General features: G+C 37.7%; 2 long non-coding RNA genes across 2 annotated transcripts in view; one reads left to right on the forward strand and one right to left on the reverse strand.

The window, feature by feature from the left end:
- Positions 1-355: 355 nt before the first annotated feature.
- On the forward strand, positions 356-13573 carry LOC118174307. Its single transcript, XR_004754608.1, has 3 exons — positions 356-538; positions 1228-1231; positions 13562-13573. It is a non-coding gene; the product is annotated as an uncharacterized LOC118174307 (long non-coding RNA).
- Positions 4287-19725, reverse strand: part of LOC118174306 — a 160164-nt gene continuing 144725 nt past the window's right edge. Inside the window, exon 7 of the long non-coding RNA XR_004754607.1 lies at positions 4287-4401. This is a non-coding gene — a long non-coding RNA (uncharacterized LOC118174306). The remainder of the gene's footprint in view (positions 4402-19725) is intronic.

A 19725-nucleotide genomic window follows, 5' to 3' on the forward strand; every position in this document is an offset into this window, starting at 1 on the left:
TATGCACTGCTTATTATAATATGCCAGCATACAAATGATTAATCTAACTAATTAGCATACACAAGTCTCTTTCACTGAAAAGCTTCGTTAATGATCATTTTACATGTGACAGTCCTGTACCATCAAGGAGATGAGCTGGAAGTTCTTTTATTCTACTGCTTTAATGAAAGCTAGGAGTCCAGCAATCATTTGACACCTTACATCAGTCTTGTCACTGCACATTATTCATATCTGGAATATTTCTATCTGAAATATTAATGTACTTTTCTTGGTTTGATTATTATTTGGTAATCATAGAATCAAAGAAGAGTTTGGATTGGAAGGGCCTTTAAAGAGCATCCAATTCGAACCCTCCTGCCACGGGCAGGGACACCTCCCCCTACAGCAGGCTGCCCAAAGCCCCATCCAGCCTGGCCTTGAACATCTCCAGAGATAGGGCATCCACAGCTTCTCTGGGCAGCCTGGACCAGTACCTCACCATCATCATAGCGAAGAATTTCCTGCTAATATCTGATCTAAATCTACCTTTTTTTTTTTTGTTTAAAATCTTTAGATTGTTTCCCTAGATTTAATTTTGGGTCTACAACACATGATACTTCCATGCTGATCTTTTTTTTTTTTCCTTCCTTTTTAATTGTCATAACTGCCAAGTGGTTTAGAGTGCCTTCAGGGCTCCAAAAGGGACACAGATTTCTTCTACATAACTGATTTCACCTACAGCTGAAAATTTGCCACTTTGAACCCCCAGCAACCTTCCTATTTGGAAATCAGCTGTGGAACCACCACTTTTCTTCCACTTAAGATCTCAAAGCATGCTGTAAAAAACATTGACCATTGGTGTAAGGGAAACTGCATATCTTGTTCTATACCAGGAGAAGACGCACCTGTACGGGACAGGATGCTAACTTCTGTTTTATATCTTAAGGCAGTATTAGCCTATTCTGCTGCATACCAATCACCTCTGGGCGTTGCTGACTTCCCTCATTATCTAATTCATTTTCCTTTACCGTTAAGTATAAGCTGTTCCATGGTTAATGTAATGGTGGCAACAGTGCATGACACATGGCTATGGATTTAATATCTCCAAAGTCTGGAGGCATTCCGATTGGATGGATTTAGGTAACCTGTATTAAACACACACCTATTTCTGCAGAATTGACCTTTGAACTACATGCACAGCTGTGTCCTGCAGGATGTTAATTAACACAGCAAGGTACCTTGAGGGAGAAAGGTGCTGAATTATTTCTAAGTATTTTTAATTCAGGATATTTACTTTCTTAAGCACCGTAAGTCGTACCCAGCAAAACCTGGGGACTGTTGTTTGAAGTGGTATCATTTTTAAAAACCACTCCAGCAGCATAGCAGATTCAGGACATTTTTAAGGGAGTGGGAGGAGGAGAGATCCTATATGAAAGCGAAAATATTCTCACTATCTCCAAACCTCAAGCATGAGTGAAATGAAAAAAGACAAATATTTAAATTAACTTTTTGAAATTTATAATGTATTTGGAACAGCAGACTTAAAAGCTAGCACTAAGTGATGAAGGGGGTAAGATGACATTACCTTTTTAGATGTATAATTGCTTTTGAAAATTCAAGCTTGGAGGGATCAGAAAGGAAAAACAAAGTGCATCAAGAAGATGGGTCAATTAAAAAAAAAAACACGAGAGCTTTATCAAATTAGTGATGGCAGCCACACACTGTTCCCTTTTTGTAAGCACTCCAATTTTTTAAATCAGATTAGGGTCATTCCTGATGGTTTCAAGCATAAACATGCCTGGTATTTATTTGCTAGGTGCCTTCTTTTCTGACTGATTAGCTTTATGAAGATTAGCTGCCAGTAATTTCTGAAATGGCTAATGTAAGGTAATTAGCTCACAGCATGCTGCAGTTTGCACTGCCCAGAAGAGTTTACTAGTCTCAACTGAGAGAAGGTTTACAAAAGATATTACAGAAAGAAAGCAGAAAGTTAGCAGAAAGACTCCAAAAAGGCTCCTCCAAAAATTGATTCAGCTTTTTTTCAAAATATACTTTATAAATAGAATATGAAGAAGATTGGGATGACCTGTTCTACACTAAACTACTTTAAAAGGAAGCACAATGCAATTCCAGGAGGATTTACATAAAAATAGTTTGGCATTTCTCACAATTTTCACTCTCTGTGTTACAATGTTTCATCTTTTTATGATGCTCACAGAGAAAGAACAGTGATGTATCCAATAAGGAAATGCACTTTGAGGAGATCTTTCCTTCAGAAAGCAGTCACACGAAAAAACAGCCTGGAGCCAGAAATATGCTAATAAGGGCATTCAACAGAAATTCTAATCATAAGGCATAATAAAGACAAGTGGAATGGATTATGATTTTCCACAGAACTATGTGATATACTAGTTCCGAGTTTCAGAATATAAGGGACAAGTAAACAGGAGCCAAAAGGAATGGCAAGACTTAGCATCTGAGGCTAAATAAAGGGCAGATTTCAAAGATCAGCTCCTTTAAATGGCTCCAACCACCACTTAGGATAACAGGAGCAGCAGTGAAAATCACCTATAAATTCTTCAAGGTAGTTGACTACAGAAGAAATTAAAAAAACTGAGCACCCATCATAAAGATCAGCTAAATATCCTCAAGCCAGTTATGGTAAACATGCTGTTAACAGTGTGAATTCCATTTTATTTTTTATTATTTCAAACAAAATATTTTCAATAAATCTCCAAAGTGAGGTGGTAGGTTTTTTGTCCTTAAAATTTGTATTCTTATGATGTTGTAAATGTTACAAAAACTCTAGGTACCCAAAGACTTTTAGGATACTCATTGAATAGGAATGGTTAATACAGGTTTGCAAAGAAGTGTTTTCCATTAACTAAGTTCACCCTGTTACTCATCCATACGATGAATGATATATGGATACAAGCAAGTGCACAAGGGGCCGTGCCAAGTGTTTTGCATTGATGTGCTTTCCAACTAGCTAGTGTTCAGTTGCAGAAAGGCAGAATCTCTGACTTTAATGGATTTATGAATTACTGACTTTAATTCAACTACAGTTAAGTAATTCCCATCTTCAGCCAGTTCATATACTTTTTCCCTAGAGCTACTACTCGCAGTCAGTGTTCAGCAAATATTTACAACTACAGCTTACAAAAGAGGTCAGTTTATATATAGAAAATTAAACATATTCACTTCTGTTAAGAGGATGAACTGTTAGCTATGGATTTATACCATTATACCATGTTAGCATCATCATATTCAACTAGTGATATGTTTTTAGAGATTATTTTTTTTCCACAAATTTAATCTCAATCCCTATTTTTTTATGCACAAAACTTTTGGTTCTTCTTACATAAAACCCATCACATAATACATGTCAACATACAGTGACTCAGTTAACGGGTAGGTGGGAATATGTGACAGGTAAAATTTGTTAATGCAAAACCTAATGAGAGTATCAAACAAAATACCTATTAGCATTAGGAAGGACTGAAATATTTTTTCAATGATTACTAAAAAAACAAGAAACATTTAAGTGTGAGATGAAGAGTGAAAAAGAGAACACTAAAATTTACCACAGAAACATATGATGTAACTGATGTCTCATTTACAGAGGATTTACACAAGAATATTGTGGTAGCCTTCAGCTATACCCAGCTACAAGTCTTCAGGCTGCTATAAATAAGCTTTGTTAAAGTTCTTGGATTGGAAGATAAAATGAACAGAGTTTAATCTCAGGAGAAACCATGGTTAAACATTATAATTACTGAGACCAGCTATTTTAATATTGTGTTAATTTTAATGACCTTATTCATCAAAAGACTTATGAAAAGGATGACTAAACCCTAAATGGAGAGAGTTAAATGTATTCTGCTTAAACAACAAAGGATTTCAGGGATTCATGGCTCATGTTTAAAACTCAACACACAAAGTAATCTGACTCATAACTCTGCTCTGTAATGTTAGAAATCTAGGGAGATACTAAAAATTGTTAAGCAATGTTAGGGAGAGCAAAGGATTTAATTAAACTAGAGAGTAATCCTTTTAAGGAATTTCAAAGCTAGATCAGTGGCACTATATAGGGAAATTTGATTGGTTTTCCTTACTACCTCTTTTCCCTATTTCAAGTCATAATACCACTACATTAAACTTTAATCACTTTAAATATCCACATACCAGATTCTTGTCAAGAATCTCATTATCTCATGTCTCAAATATTGCAATAGCTCATTCTCTAGCCTGCTTATAGCCATTCAGATCACTGCTGCAAAAACAGGTCACTTACCAGTAACTGGGCCAGAAGATCCATAATTGCTCAGGAATGGAAGAAATGGCATTTCCAGTTGGAGCGAGTATAACTGCACTCCTGGAAGGTAATTCTGAGGATGTCATCCCATATCTGCCTCAGCTGATCTGGGAAAAATAAATAAATAAATAAAGTGAGATAATCCTTTATCATCCTTTGGACACGAGGAGACAGATGACAGGCAGATATACAAAAAGTTGAACATCAATTTCAGAGCTTCCTAACAAAGAAGATGATGGCAGATACTATCATCAAATGGCTGCTTGGCTGCTGAATGTCACAGAAGAAAGGATTTAATGTTTAGATTTCTTTTTCTTCACTACAGACCAAACCACAGCATGTTGAAAGTATGATACAAGACCACATAAAGCTCAGGTCCTCATGAGGCCAGAATATCTCTAGAGAGACACCGGTGGAAGAGAAAGCAAGGCTGAGTACCCTGGGACAGCTTGCTGATTATGTTTCACCTCTGTCCTGTAGTTCCACTGATGTTTTCAGTAGACTGAAGGATGCAGAAGTATTAATTTAGAGCAGAAAATATTCTGAATTAGACTTTGTATAGGTATAGATAGCCAGGCAATCATCAGTCACTCCAAAAGCAAAAGCAGAAATTTTTATGTCTGCAGAGGAAATAGAGATTTTCCCAGGCAGTAGAATGTGAGCACTGTTCACAGGGATGAGCTCAGACTAAGAAGGGCATAACTTAAAATTTATAGCTTTCAGAGAAGTCACTTTCCTCTTCTGAAACTATGACTTTTAAGACAAGTGATAGAAAGTGAAAAAAAAAAAAAAAAACTATCAAAGAGAAAATAAAGAAGAGAGAATAAGCACCTGCAGCCTCAGTGCTGACCTGTAATACAACAGTAAGAAAAGAAACTAAAATGACAGACTGCAGGAAAACTAACTAACTAACAAACAAACAACATCCTTTCTCCATCTTTCCTTTAGTTTTCTTTTTTATTTCCTGCAATGTTAAAGGTAATTCACAGCCTCTTATCAGTTTCATTCTGTAGTGACAGATCAAGCAGCCATGATGCTCACCTCATCTCACTGACTATATTTTCAAATAAGTGTCTTTTGTTTTCTCTTAAGTTGTCTTCACACTTACCGAAATCTCTTCACAAACGCCTCTAGTCACGATATTCCCTCAAACTTCTCAAAACTCTTCTTCCCCATGGCACTTGGAAATAACTTGGAAACAGTTACGCTTCTGATGTCTATAATAATACACTAGCTCCTCTCATTCAAATGCTGGGCAAAAGATTCTTTTCTAATTTATTCTAATCTTCTAGATTTCTTGTTTACAATATAGATGTCACAGGTCTGCACATGTTCTACACAGAATGTCTGTGTTGGTATCGATGGCACTTATACTCACAGTCAAGAGAAAAATATAACTTCGAACTATGTTTATCAAAGTTCCTCAATATAAGGAGTAATTTATTAGAAATATGGTTTCTCATATGACTGAACAGAAATTTTGACAGAAAAGTATTATAATTTTTACAGAAGAGTATCTAATATCAGGCATTACTAATTACTTTATAACCTTACAAAGATTGGTTAAATCATATTTGGTATACTATTTCTTCTAGATATTTTAAGTTTTTAATTTATTTCAATAAAATACATTAAAATATTCTTAATTATGTTAATAATTAAAATTGCAATATTCCTATGGGAATTTATATTCCTATGGAAACAATTCTCCTTTATAAAACTAACAACAACATTAGAAAAATCCTTATTTAATACAATCATTATTAAAAATGAATAAAATGATTCTAAATTCACTGAGGGATTTTTGTTTTTTAAACACAATGAAGCAGAAATTCTACTTTCACAATTCCAGTATTAAGAAGCAATACAGTTGCCTGGATAGGGAAAAGATACAGGTAACAGATAAGCGAACTGTTTCAGGCACAGGGTAGGATAACAAGTAATGCTTACTACAGGAAAGCGATATAGCTACTTGCTTATCTATCTTCACTAAAAAATTACATCCACTTCAACAATTCAATGCAGCTCAGCTAATTTGTAATATTTTCACTCAAAACATCAAAAGTCTATCAAGATGAGTGTGTGTTTGTCATGTCTCTTGAACAGCCACTGTTCAGCACACAGCAGCAGAATAGCATTTGTGCTCAGGATTCTGCCACGTTGGAGAACGTTACAAGTGCTAATAATTCTCAGTACAACCTTGTGAGGTAGTGGCCCAATTCAAAGAGAGGATTAATCTGGTATCTCCAAGTTGGACAATGTCATACCAAAATTTTGGGCAGCTGCCCCCATTTCAATCAAAAGCCTAGAAACAGGGAGTAAAGCTGCACACAGAGAGTTCATAACCGCAGATCCATAAATTTGGAGGCTGTCAGAGTTTGAGGCTGTCAGAGAATGACTGAACTGCAGGGACAGCTGAGTATGACCCTCCTCCACAGGTCTGTGCTTCTAGCTCACACCTCTGGCAGGGGGTTGGTGCTTCAGTGGAAAGTTGGAAACCAGAGAACTTAATGGATCTACTTCTTAAAATCCATCTAAATCCCAGTTTGGAAATCAAAGTCCTAAATTAAGTCAGGTACCCCAACTTTACTGAATCCACAGAAATGGACAGCCAACATGCTTTGTAAGTCCTGCTGAAAATGAACTGAAGTCAGCAGCCAACTCCATTAACTCAACCAAGCTAATATCATTTCAAGACTTCTTGGCCCTCTATTCATGTTTAACATTAAATCTTTATAATCTTTACCACAGTGTTGTTAAACAATAAATGGATTGTCTCTTTTATAATTTTGTCAGATATATTTTTTCTACAACGTGAATGAAGACAATGCCACTCTAGATCTAAGTGTGCTCATCCTGGTGTTTCAAACCTAACTTCTAAACCACACTGCACAATCTGATTTTTAACTTTACCCAATGTGAAATGAAATGGATAGATTTTTTTTATTTTTTTGTCCTGAGGGTGCTAAGAGACGCCATTACATTAAATACAAATATAACATATAGCTGTTTAAAAACAGCCACAGAAATATTTCTTCACATTCTCATAGTGCAGCAAGTTAGCATTTAATTCCCTCTATAAGCTCTATCAAGTTATATCTATACTTCCACACACAGATCCATCACTGTGGTAGCCAGATCTGCAGGAGAGCTTCTTGGCACCCTTCTGTGTTGAGTCTAACAGAAATGTACTTTGGTTAAATGTTCAGTAACTGTGTATAAACGTATCTTCCAAGTTGGGAGATAAGAGAAAACAAAATCTTGCAGATCAGCAAATGCTAAGGCAGCCTGATAAAAGATGCTTGTGTACTCAGAATCTGGGGGGAGTTCTTATGAAAATTAGCTGAAATGTGGAACCGTAGAGATGAAAACACAAATGGAGGGCACTCTCTTTTTCCATAATTATTGCACTGGATCATGAAATTAAAGTCATCAAGCAAGAAAGATCCTGTACAGATTTCCAGAGATACTGCATGGTCTGTCTAATTGTGTCAGCCTGGAGTAGCTGATTAGCATAATTAATCTAAACTTCTGATTACCCAAAGGAAGGAGATGTTCCTGGATGCACAGGTGAGATAAAATGAATGAGACTTCAAGAGGCTAATATACAATAGCAAATAAGTAAGAGTATTTCAGAGTCTTGTTTGCTTGTCTCTTGCCTTCTTAAAAAAGGACAGAGGGGAATCAGGACAGCACACTGTGATAAGCCCAGTTCTGCGCTGAGAGTACAATACTGTAAGGTATTGAAGTCTGAGTAGTTAATGACAAAAGAGCTGTGCCACTGATTTGTAATTCAGTACAGTGACAATGTCCCAGTTGTTCTGTCAAGTCAATGACACAGTATTTTAAAACCTCCAGATAAGGAGTTAATGGATACATTTAGAAATTGTTATTGACAGAGTCATGTGTTGGGTTATCCTCAATGATAAGTCAGGAAAGCTTCAGGAACTACAACATTTGAGACGCCGACTTAGTCCTTTTACTATTTTCATTTAATATCCCAAGTTGGAAGGGACCCACAAGGATCATCAAGCACAACCCTGGCTCCACACAGGATCACCCCAAAATCAGACCCTGTGTCTGAGAGCGGTGTCCAAACACTCCTTGACCTCCGGCAGGCTCAGTGCCATGCCCACTGCCCTGGGGAGCTGTGCCAGTGCCTGGCCAACCTCTCAGTGAATACGATTTCTGTCACCCAGCCACTTCTCAGTGAAGTGATTTCTGTCACCCAGCCTGAGCCTCCCCTGTCCCAGCTCCATGCCATTCCCTCGCGTCCTGTCGCTGTCCCCAGAGAGCAGAGCTCAGCGCCTGCCCCTCCGCTCCCCTCGTGGGGGAGCTGCAGGCCGCCGTGAGGCCTCCCCTCGGCCTGCTCTGCTCGGGGCTGAACAAACCAAGGAACCTCAGCCGCTCCTCACACACCTTGCCCTCCAGGCCCTTCAACAGCTTTGTTGCCCTCCTTTGGACCCTCTCTAATACTTTTATGTCCTTCCCATATTATATGCCCAACCCTGCACACAGCGCTTGGGGTGAGGCCTCACCAGGCAGAGCAGAGCGGGACAGTCCCTTCCCCTCACCAGCTGGCAGTGCTGGGCCCGAGGCACCCCGGGGTACAGCTGGCCCTCCTGGCTGCCAGGGCACGCTGCGGGTTCATATTCAAATTGCTGTTGCCCAGAACCCCCAGATCCCATTCTGTGGAGCTGCTCTCTATCCTCTCATCCCACATACATACAAATATCTGCCCCATTCCAGGAACTCACTTTTGTTAAATTTCATACAGCTGGTGACTGCACAGCCCTCTAATTTGTCAAGATCTGTCTGAAACGACTCTCTGCAATTAAGGGACTCAACAGCTCCTCCTATTTTAGTGTTGCCTGCAGACTTAGTATGCTTTCAACTCCTGCAACCACGTCATTTATAAAAATAAATAAATAGAACTGGCCCTAAAACGGGGCCCCACTAGTGACTGGCCACCAGCCTGACTTAGCTGCTCTTACACACCACTAAGCCTGACTCACATACAGTTGTTCATCCATGATGCTCTAGTACTTGTCTAGCTGCATGCTAGACATTTTGTCCAGAAGGATACTGTGAGAGACAGTATTGAAAGCTTTGCTAAAATAAAATAGTTTTAAAAAAATCAAATCTACTGCCTTCCCTTGGTCAGCTAGGTGGGTAATCTTGTCATAAAAAGAAATTAAGTTAGTTAAGCAGGACTTTCCCTTGTGAACCTATGCTGGCTGCAATCTCAGGAAGAAAAGAACATTTATGTATGTCATGACGACAATACAAGATGTTTTTTAATGATTACATATAAAGTATTTTCAAGAAAATGTTTTAATGGATTTCAATCAAGTGAAAGCTGCACTACTAGAAACCCTACATGTGGAATATTTTGTTTGTTCTCAGTGTGGGCACTGATGATGAAACCTTGGCCTATCCTAACACTGTTCTTTATCTCTTATCTGCAGAGAATAACTACGGGATTTTCACTTAAAACTCTCTAATTAAGTCCTTTGTTCTCTGTTGACAGTGCCAGCAAACAGGATGCTCATCAACTACAAACTGGATTGAAGGTGCAATTGTGTTTCCACAGAAGCTGCCTGTAGTCATAGCTAAGAAACCCCAACTTGCCTTACTCCATTAAGTGTCCAGATCACGGAGGAAAAGATAGATTTCAGGTGCTTTCAAGTCCACTAGCTAACTTTACAAGGTCTTTATGTTCATACCGCCACAGTATGAATATAAACACTCCTTTTCATCACAGGATTATTAGTCAAAGAGAGTTTTGCCTTTTTTGCCATCTTTAAAAGCACTTTCAATTTATTGGGCATGAACTTTTAAGTAATGAAAATTAGGTTTCATGCCACTGGAATAAACAACAAAGGAAAAAATTAAATGAGACACCAGGACTGGATTTACTGATGGAGAGTACAGAAACTGTTGCTCAATAGAGCTAGCAGGCATAACACTTTCTGCCCTACCATGCAAAATAATCCTGTTCATATGCTTGCTGATGCTTTGTCCTGTTCCCAGGCCAGGCCATTGTCCTGTCCTGGAGACAAGTAGCAAAGACATTTGGTCAAAACCTCAAATACAAATATTTTGTCAAGAAGCACAAAACAGCTGCAGAGCCTTCAGGTGAAAGAAAATCAAATGACTGCAGTGACGTAATGCTGACTGCCAGATAGCAGATGGAATGTGAGAAGCTTCCTCAAACTGAAAACCCAGCTGTTCTGAGTGGGGAGAAGGTATCAGCAGCACAAAACACATCACTGTAATAAGAAAATGATGAGACGTTTCACAAGTTTATCAAAATGTGGAAGTGTTATCCTTAAACCTGGTTTCCTAACCTTTGCAACATCCTGAGTGAATAAACAAACAGCTTGATCTAAAATTTAGCAGAATCATAAAGAAACTTAAAAATACAATGTCCTTTACACTCTAATGTCCAGGGGCTCAACAGGCAACAGCTGTTGCATTAATACTAGATTCACCACCAGCCCTCACTGTATATATGTAATTACTCAGAATGCTATTAACTTGTCTCTAAATCTTAATTCTATGGATAAGTAAATATAACAACATTCTGCGATACTCTTAGAAAGAGTATGCTGTTTTTTTTGTTGTTGTTTGTTTGATTGATTGTTTTTTTTCAGGTGCACAGCTAAAGTTTCCAAAAGTCCCCTGCCCTGGGGAGTGAAGGCTTTCTGTTGCATGACGTGCAGAAGTATTTTAAGGGCTGTCTGTCCTGATTCTGAGAGGTTTGCATGCTTTCAAACACCTGCATAACTCCTTGTATATAGTTTATTTAGTTATTCTGTGCTGGAAGTCTCTGTTTGACTTTCTGAGTATTATGCTAAATGAAAGGGTCACAAGTGTGGGGTGGGGGAGCCTTCTCTTGTCATGTGTTGCCATGAGCTCATTCTGTTTTGAACAGCTCTCAACACTGCACCATTTTTCATGTTAAATGGAGCTGCATTATTATAGGCCCTCAGAAGAGCTTAAATCAGAATAAGACGTTTCTCTAGGCTAATGTACTAACCTTCAAAGTATTAGCTTTCTGAAGTCAAGCACTAGCTACTTTCCTAAGGCTGAGATGTGTATGCCTTTAGGTTCATCCAGAGCTAGATGTCCAACTAATTCACTGCTGTCAGTCAAGCATGAGCCACACACAGCCCTTGGCTTCCACTGGAAATACTCTCCTACAATTCCCAAGAAAACACAAGAGGCCAGATACTGAGTTCCCACAACTATTCCTGTTAACTACAAAGGCGGCAGACTTTGGGGGCTTTCTGTTCCACAGTCCAAGAGCTGTCTTCTTGGCTGCAGCTTGTCCCACAGTGAGTTTTGGTGCGGAAGAGAGATAATCAGCACTATTTTCTAAATATATAATTACTTTTCTCAAAGCTTCTTTAAAATGAACACAACTATTTATGACTTGTACATGCTGCTACTTTAGCTGGTCCACAAAAAGAGTTTTAGGTTGAAAATGTGATCTGCTAAGATTAGGCAGTATCATGCTAATAGCAGAAATGTGCTGTTCATATGAATTTTACTTTAATTTCTCAGTGAACAGTTCACCTTTCTCTTTTTCTCTGCTGATTAGGCACCAGAGTATTAGAGGAAATATCACATTGCAGCTAGAAAAGTAATTCCATTTTCAAAAGCTAGAACACTTGGGCTAATTAGAGTGGCTCAGATACTTTGATCAAAGATAAATTAATGCTTTATATGATATCCTGGCTCTTAGTTAACTTCTCTCACTAAATTCCCTCAGTATTGCTTTCTAATTTCATATGGGGGGAAAAAAGATGAAACTTTTTTTTTTCCTAAACAGCTCGTTGTAAATTTAAGAATAGCTTGCTGAATGTTTGTTTTGCTTTATAAGAATATATTATGATTTTTTCTCATTAACATCTTGTTTTATTTATATAATGTTTTATCAAACCATTGCATGGTACATAGAGCAGGGTACTGAATTGGGTATTTTATGCCCCATTCATTTCTCATTGCAGTGGTGATGGTAGGGCACAGCTCTAGTGCAAGCATGATAAACAGTACTAGTAATCATTTGCAGCAGTCAATACTCACAATCCAGCTGAATTTCACATGTAATTCTATTAAATTTAGTGGTACATTTTTGTACCTACGGAAGCCTTTTTGCTGTATAAGTTTTGGGGCATCTTCAGCATTCATATGCTTTGCATTTCAACGTGGTTACACATTTTTCCAAGTCTTTTTCCCTATTTGTACTGTCCAGTCATAAAGGCCGGTGTTTACAGCAGTAATGATCTAACAACCACTGAGGAATTTCATGGTGAAAAAGGAAGTAAATGAATTAAACTATACTCCAAAACTGCCCTGGATTATATTTATATGGTAGCATCTTTTCCAGTGCTGGGAAAAAAAATTAAAAACAAAACAAAACAGAATCATGTAATTCACTATAAATTTTGCACAAAGCTTAAGAACTGGAAGTTTGATAAACATTCCTTCTTCCCATTTACACCAGCTATGAGTCTTATCAGAGCACTTTGGTTCGTATTTCTGCCATTCCCTGTTTCCATCAATCAATCCTCATTAAATTGAAAGAAACACCATTTTAACTACATTAATGTAGTAACATTATTTTCAAAATTTTAATTTGTTTTCTACTTAAAGCTGAAAAGGTTTGTGTAAACACAAAGACTAAAAGAATTCCTCATGAAAGCTTCAAGCAGTAGCCCTGCTCTCTAGAGATCCCAGATTGGGCTCTTTTCCATTATTCACCCCCTACTGGCAGAAGACTAAGCTCCAGTATTTGTGAACAGTATGTTCCCTTCACAGCCCTGTGCCTCATAGCAGTCTGGATCCTTCAGTCCTATTAATGATAGTGGGGTTGATGGGACACAATTTCCCTAGTTAACAACAGAGGCAGACCCCCATAAGAAATCTTGTCACTCTCAGGACAGATGTTACAACCCCACTGACGAACTTCAGGCCCCTGAACAATCATAGAGAGAACAAAATTGCATTCATAATAATTTAGTCAGTTCTAAAAATATACAAATCTCATGTGCATTTGTTCAAAAAGAGGAGTTTTTCCATCTGGAATTGTAGGCTCTGATACTTCTCTACAATGGCAGAAGGAGTTCTATAGATCTAATGGTAATATAATGGGTACCAGTTAAACCTATTTAGAGAAGACCACAGGCATGTAAAGAGAAAACGTACTTGAAACATATATGTAGACTTGTGATTTAACAATCACAGACAGCTCATGAGCAGCAATTGTCTCAGGCAGTTGCAAATAGGCTGGAGGAGTATGAGGTGGGAAGGAGGCCGAGAGGAGACCCAACTCCTACCTCTCAACAGATGGTTAAGAACTGTTAGTAATTTTGATCCACTTCCATTACTGTGTCTAGCAGACTTCAGTTATTCACATGCTATAAAATTTGCTATGTGTTCTTCCTCACACTTCCTATTTCTGCACTTTGATGTCAGAACCATGGAGTATGTTTTTTGTGGTTTTGTTATTGTTGTTGTTTCCTTCTCTCTCCTGCTTAGCACTTGGAATCCTATATTTTCTTTACCTGGCACGCTAACTTGTAGAATGATCCCCTAGCTTTTTCCACCAGAGACAAAGGCTTGCTTTCACTGGAACAAACAATATGTGTTTCTGTACAGCTGAGCAGGGAGGCTACGCAGCAGGGATGCAACAATTCAGAAAAAAATCACTGCTTTATAAGTAAATCAGTCACCAACACACCCAGCTATTATTGTCACTGGATTTAATAAAGCAGCTTGCTATAATTTGCATTGTCATGCCTTTAGCACCAAGTAGTTTAGCTTGTCTAAACCAGGCATAAATGTGTTTTCTGTGGTAAAGAACTACAGAATCTCAGGATGGCTGAGGTTGGAAGGGACCTTAGGAGGCTGTCTGGTCCAGCCTCCAGCAGGGCCGCCCAGAGCTGCTTGCCCTGGCACATATTCAGGCAACTTTTGAAGATCTCTGTGGGCAACCTGTGCCGGGCTCCGGCACCCGCACAGCACAGAAATGCCTCCAGGTGCTCAGAGGGAGCCTCCTGTGCTCCAGTTTGTGCCCACTGCCTCTGGGCCTGGCCCAGGCCCAGAATATCAGAAAAGCATGGAAACATTGACTGATTCTTGTCGCGCATGGCTGGTATTCTAAAGAACTACAGAAGTACTGAGTGTCTACTGGTTCTATCACAGCATATTTGGGTTCATATTTCAGCTTCCCACATTCAGAGTTGTCGAGTAGTAGCACTGCAGGATCTTATCCACACAAACACTCTCTTTTCTACTTTCTCAGACCTGCTTTCTTGCAACTTTCCGCGTGACAACTCCTCACTGAGAACCACACTACCCATTAGCCTGCATTCACAGATATCATGGACTTTGAGAAGCAGTGATACAATTAAAATTCACAATGTTCAGTATGACTTATAACAGCACATATTTCACATCCAGGGCACTTGCTATTTAGCTGTGGTTAAACACACTTGACAGGCTGTAGAACAGCCTTAGTCACTGGCAGTGCACAGCAATGGAAGAAGCTGATGCAAAAGTCGTTTTCCTCCATTCTGTCAGCCACAGTAATCGTCTCCTTCCAGTTGTGCCGCAGTGCCACAGGCTGCTTTTCAAAGCCTACTCTGACACAACAGTAACAAGGCACCTCATACAGAGCTGCCTGGAGCTGAGCTGCTCCTCTTTCCTCTGACAGCAGAAAAGCCACGAGAGGGCCAAGCAGGGCTCTCTGCATCAACTAAGATGATTCAAGCTCAGGTCATGCCCAGAATAGAGAAATGTTTTTACACTGAAATTGCTTTTTTTTTTTTCCTGTTAGAAGTAAAAGATGAACACAAAGTAGCACTAAGTCCTTCAGGTTACCTATATAGTTGTGGTATATAACATCCACATTCTAAGGAAATACAATAATAATAATATCCACATATAAAGGAAAGTGTATGCATACAAAGAGGTATTTTTAATTAATAATACAGGATTCAACAAAACCTATTCTACCTAGTCTGTCACTGAGATTTGTCTGTAATTCATGACAAAATAGAAATCCAAGCTCAAAATCTGAATGAACGTTGTCAGCTGCATGCATATGGGAGTTCCTTACATTGTGCTTATCTCCCTGGTGTATTAACATAGGGATGATATGAAAAATCTTTGAGGTTAAGAGAGATCATTTCAAGCTTTTAAGTAGTATCATGAATGAAATCCTTGTTACATTAGGACATATGTATTGCTATCATCCACATAAAATTCAGAACCTCATCCATAAGGTACTCCAGTTTGCAAAGATACAAATGCATGTACTTGAAGCAAGCAGAAAATCCCTTTGAATTACGATTTTTGAAGCATTTGTTGTTCTTTATGCACTTGCTGGTGCCATGCAAAATCAGATGATCCAATAAATTTTATACACGGTAAAGATGTAGAGGAGTTCTTTACAATCTAATAATGCTACAATTGATGGCAAATGCTTTTTTCCTTTTTTTTTTCTTCCTCCTTTTTTCACAACAAGGTATCCTTCAATTTGCCAGTAGCAACAAAAAGCAAATACCCAGCAAGGTCAATAAGAAAAGACAACACCAAAAAATAAAGCTGCATTGTAGTGATAATCCGATTTAAAACTCAGTAGCTGTCCTGCATTTAATTAAATGCAAGATGAGCAGAACTTATACCAACCATACAAGTGTCAGTGTTTGTCTGTGTGTACTTACTATTGGGGATGAACGTGAAATGGAAGAAAAAGTGCCTGCAATTTCATTCTGTAGATTTTGCTTTTTTTTTTTTTTCAGTCATATTCTACATCTCCTCGCACATATTCTAAATAGCAAGCAAGAAAACATGAATTAAAAAAAATAATAATAAATTAAAGTGCACAGTTCAGATTTGGATTGAGACAGTTCAACCAAATGAATCCATCCATCATTTCACTTTCAACCTCCTTAAAGAATATATGGTTTGCTTCTCGGTAGGACAAGTCATAGATTCACTTTTTCCTTCCAACAGTAAGTCAAATTAGTAAATTATCACATTGGACGGAGAGAAGACAGGGAAGAATTGATTGCCACTGCAATGTATTGTCTCAACTTGAAAAAAAAAAAAAAAGATGTGCTTTGTTAATGAATAAAGTTCTTGGTCTCTCATTTTTTCATGAAAGCATTTTGTGAAGGTGTGGCTAAATCCAGTTATCAGTTTAAACATACATACTACTTTCTAGCTGAGGTCACATTCTTTTCCTAAATGCTACCCTTGACAAATGTAATTAGAGGCTTTTCGTACACAGCACTCAAATGCAAACATGATCATTTCCTTCCTGCTCCATTTTTCAGACTGCTAACTTCAATGAGAGGGAAAGCAAGAACCCACATTGAATTCAGGGACACCGATCACTTAGAAGACTGCATTCATCATCTTTCTGTCTCTCACTGCACTTTTCCCCCCTAATATAAAACCAAAGGCAGGGAGATCTGAGTTTGAACTCCAGAGTTCTGAAGTTAAAATGAGTGCAAGAGTCAATTCTCAAGAACAAAAAAGAAATGGATATCAATCTTTCTCTGGAGATAGGACTGGAAAAGACCTCCTTGTTTATTTAGCCCCGTTCCCCTTTTATTGCCACCAACAGTGCCAAATACTCTCCTGCATAAACTAACGTGAGCAACCTTAGCATTCGTTACATTTTGTTTCCCCTTTTCCTGTCCACTTATTCCAAAGCAACACACTCACTACAGCTAGAAATTAGATGTTAATTTCTACATAAAAATTATTCATAACCAATTTATTGCAATTTGGATTTTTAGCACAAACCCACCTTTTTTCAATGGTTTTTAATTTATTGATCTATAGAAAGAAATGTACCACAACCACAAGCCATAATTGTGTCATTTCTTATAAAATTGGCTTTTCATTCACAATTATCCTGGTAGGTGATGGGGTGGGATTTTTATTTGTTTGTCTTTTGTTGTTGTTGAGTTTTTATTTGTTTGTTTTTTTTTTTTGCAACTGCTTACCAGAATGGTTTAAAGTGTCCTGGATTTGGTCCAATAGCGACTTTTTAAAACCCTTTAACTTCTGCTGTAAGCTGTATGCAAGGACTTCTCCAATTGCATGTGCAATTTTAACTTTTATATCCCACAGCAGCTAATAGTTCCCTTCTGATCATCACAAAAACTTTGCACAGTGGTGGGTTTTTGACTCTTGATTATAATTGCTGAGTCTCCAACTTTAGCAGATTTTCCTCATCTTGCATGCTGTATTCTTCCACTTTCATCCTATTTCTATCACTATAACACTCAATATCATCCATTTTTTCTTCTTAATAGTCTATTACTTCTCTAAATTGATGTCAGCTTCGAATCTGAGTTACAGGCAAATTAATTAGCACATCTGTACTTGTTATGCCAAGATCACAAGAAAAGTTTCTTGGGAATTCTAAATGCATTAGCTTGATGCTTTCTCTTTCACTGCAAACCATCAGTACTGACCTTAAAATTTTTGTATATAGATGTGCACATTGGTTCTGCACCTGAGTTAATTTACTATTTGGCATTATGTTTCTGAAATCCAGATTCATTAAATTCTTTCTCAGTTATCTTTTCAAAAATAACAATGAAGGACTTATCAGTGGTAAAAAAGCAGCATCTCATATTCCACTTTCTATTAACATTTTTATTTATTTATTATTTTGTTCAATAATACAAATGTTCTAAAGGCTTATATCTTATTGAGAGTAGAGTCAAGAGCTAGCAATGCCTGGCTTGCTTTCCTTCGCTCTTAAATTTTTCAGAGCTTCATCTTTTATAATCTACCAAATCTATGCTTTTAATATTTCAATTTAATATAAGCAGATTTTAACTAGTGATTTCCTGCTCTATTGTATTTTCTACAATATCTTCATTAATAACCAAAAGCATATTTAAAATAGAAAGATTCTCACAGATTCAGTTATTGTTTTTGAAGAAATGTGTCACCTACCCCACTCCAGAGAATCTAGATGCTACTGTTGTTAGCAAAATGTGTTCTTCAGCTGAATTCAGTCTGCATTTCAGAAATTAGAGCTTTCCATAAAGGACACAAATCCCAGTAGTATATATCATTTTTTTCACCCTATCACATTATAATGCACTAAAATACAAAAGAATTAATGCTATTAAAACATTGCATCTCTGAAAAGAAAATGATCAAATTCAGGAAGAAACATCCTAGAATACTTTTATAGAAACGATGTTTTGGTCATGGCCTATTCTTACCATGAGCGATCAAGCTAATCTCCTTCACTAGCTCTTTTAGGCTGTGCAGGATGGGAACTTGTTAGTAGCACATGATTTTAAGAGCAGAAAATCCTGGTTATGAATATAGGTGTTTTGGATTTTATTCCTAGTTTTCAGAGTGCTTGCATCTGTCTTACCATATCCAACTATCCAAGAATGGAAGAGACAGACTGAAGAAATGCATGATTTTTATTCCAGCCATGCAATGATAAATATATTGCTTGCCTGGCATTGTTTAAATACTTGGCATCATTTTTCAACACACTGAACACGTTTTCTCCCTCCTTTCATGCATGACTTCCCTTTGAATCCTTGATGGGCACAGCACAGTAGTGCTGGTAGTTCAGAAAACACTCTAATACAGCTGTGCAAAGCTGCAGTGAATTCTAGAAAACTATAGCTATTTCTTGTCATTATTAAATGGGGGCTGGTTGCTTATATGGCTGCAGGGAACAAATCTGATAAAAACATGACAATAGTGAGTGCTGCTTTGGAATAACACTGCCCCTGAAATCCACTTTTTTTTCTAAAAGAACATAAATTATTTTTAGGAATTTACAAAGAACGACACAAATAGATAATGAGGTTGAATGCTATGCTCCTTTTTGTTTGTTCCTGCCCCCCCACAAACCAGCTGTATAATTGTTACTTCATGCAACATCATCTATGGAATTCATCTTTATTTAATTAACCAGAGTAGGCTTTTAACTACTTAGAGCATCCTATTTTGACAGAGTAAATAGAATAGATCCAAGATCACAGTTACTACAGATGCTGTATAACTCCTGTCAGAATGCCCCTAAATTATCCTCATTTCCCAGATTTTACAAATTAACAATGAAATCAAATTTTAAATAACAGAGGAACTGCACAAACCACAAGCTATTCTAACACCTGTCCAGCAGCTACTTTTTCCCCATATACTGCAGGTCTGGAGTGCTAAGAAGGCTAGAAATGTTTTAACTAATTGGACCTATGTATTTAAGTAGTACTCTGTGGCCTTTTTTGCTTTTCCTTGCTGTATTTCAAAGAAACTGTACTTCTTTGGAAACTCGGTATGTTATGTTTTGCTTCCAGGAATATCTAGAGATTCTGATATTCAACGACGAAGCTAATTCAAACATATTCTGATTTCAGAATTTG

The sequence above is a fragment of the Oxyura jamaicensis genome, chromosome 14 (assembly GCF_011077185.1).
Source record: "Oxyura jamaicensis isolate SHBP4307 breed ruddy duck chromosome 14, BPBGC_Ojam_1.0, whole genome shotgun sequence".
In the NCBI taxonomy this organism is placed as follows: domain Eukaryota; kingdom Metazoa; phylum Chordata; class Aves; order Anseriformes; family Anatidae; genus Oxyura; species Oxyura jamaicensis.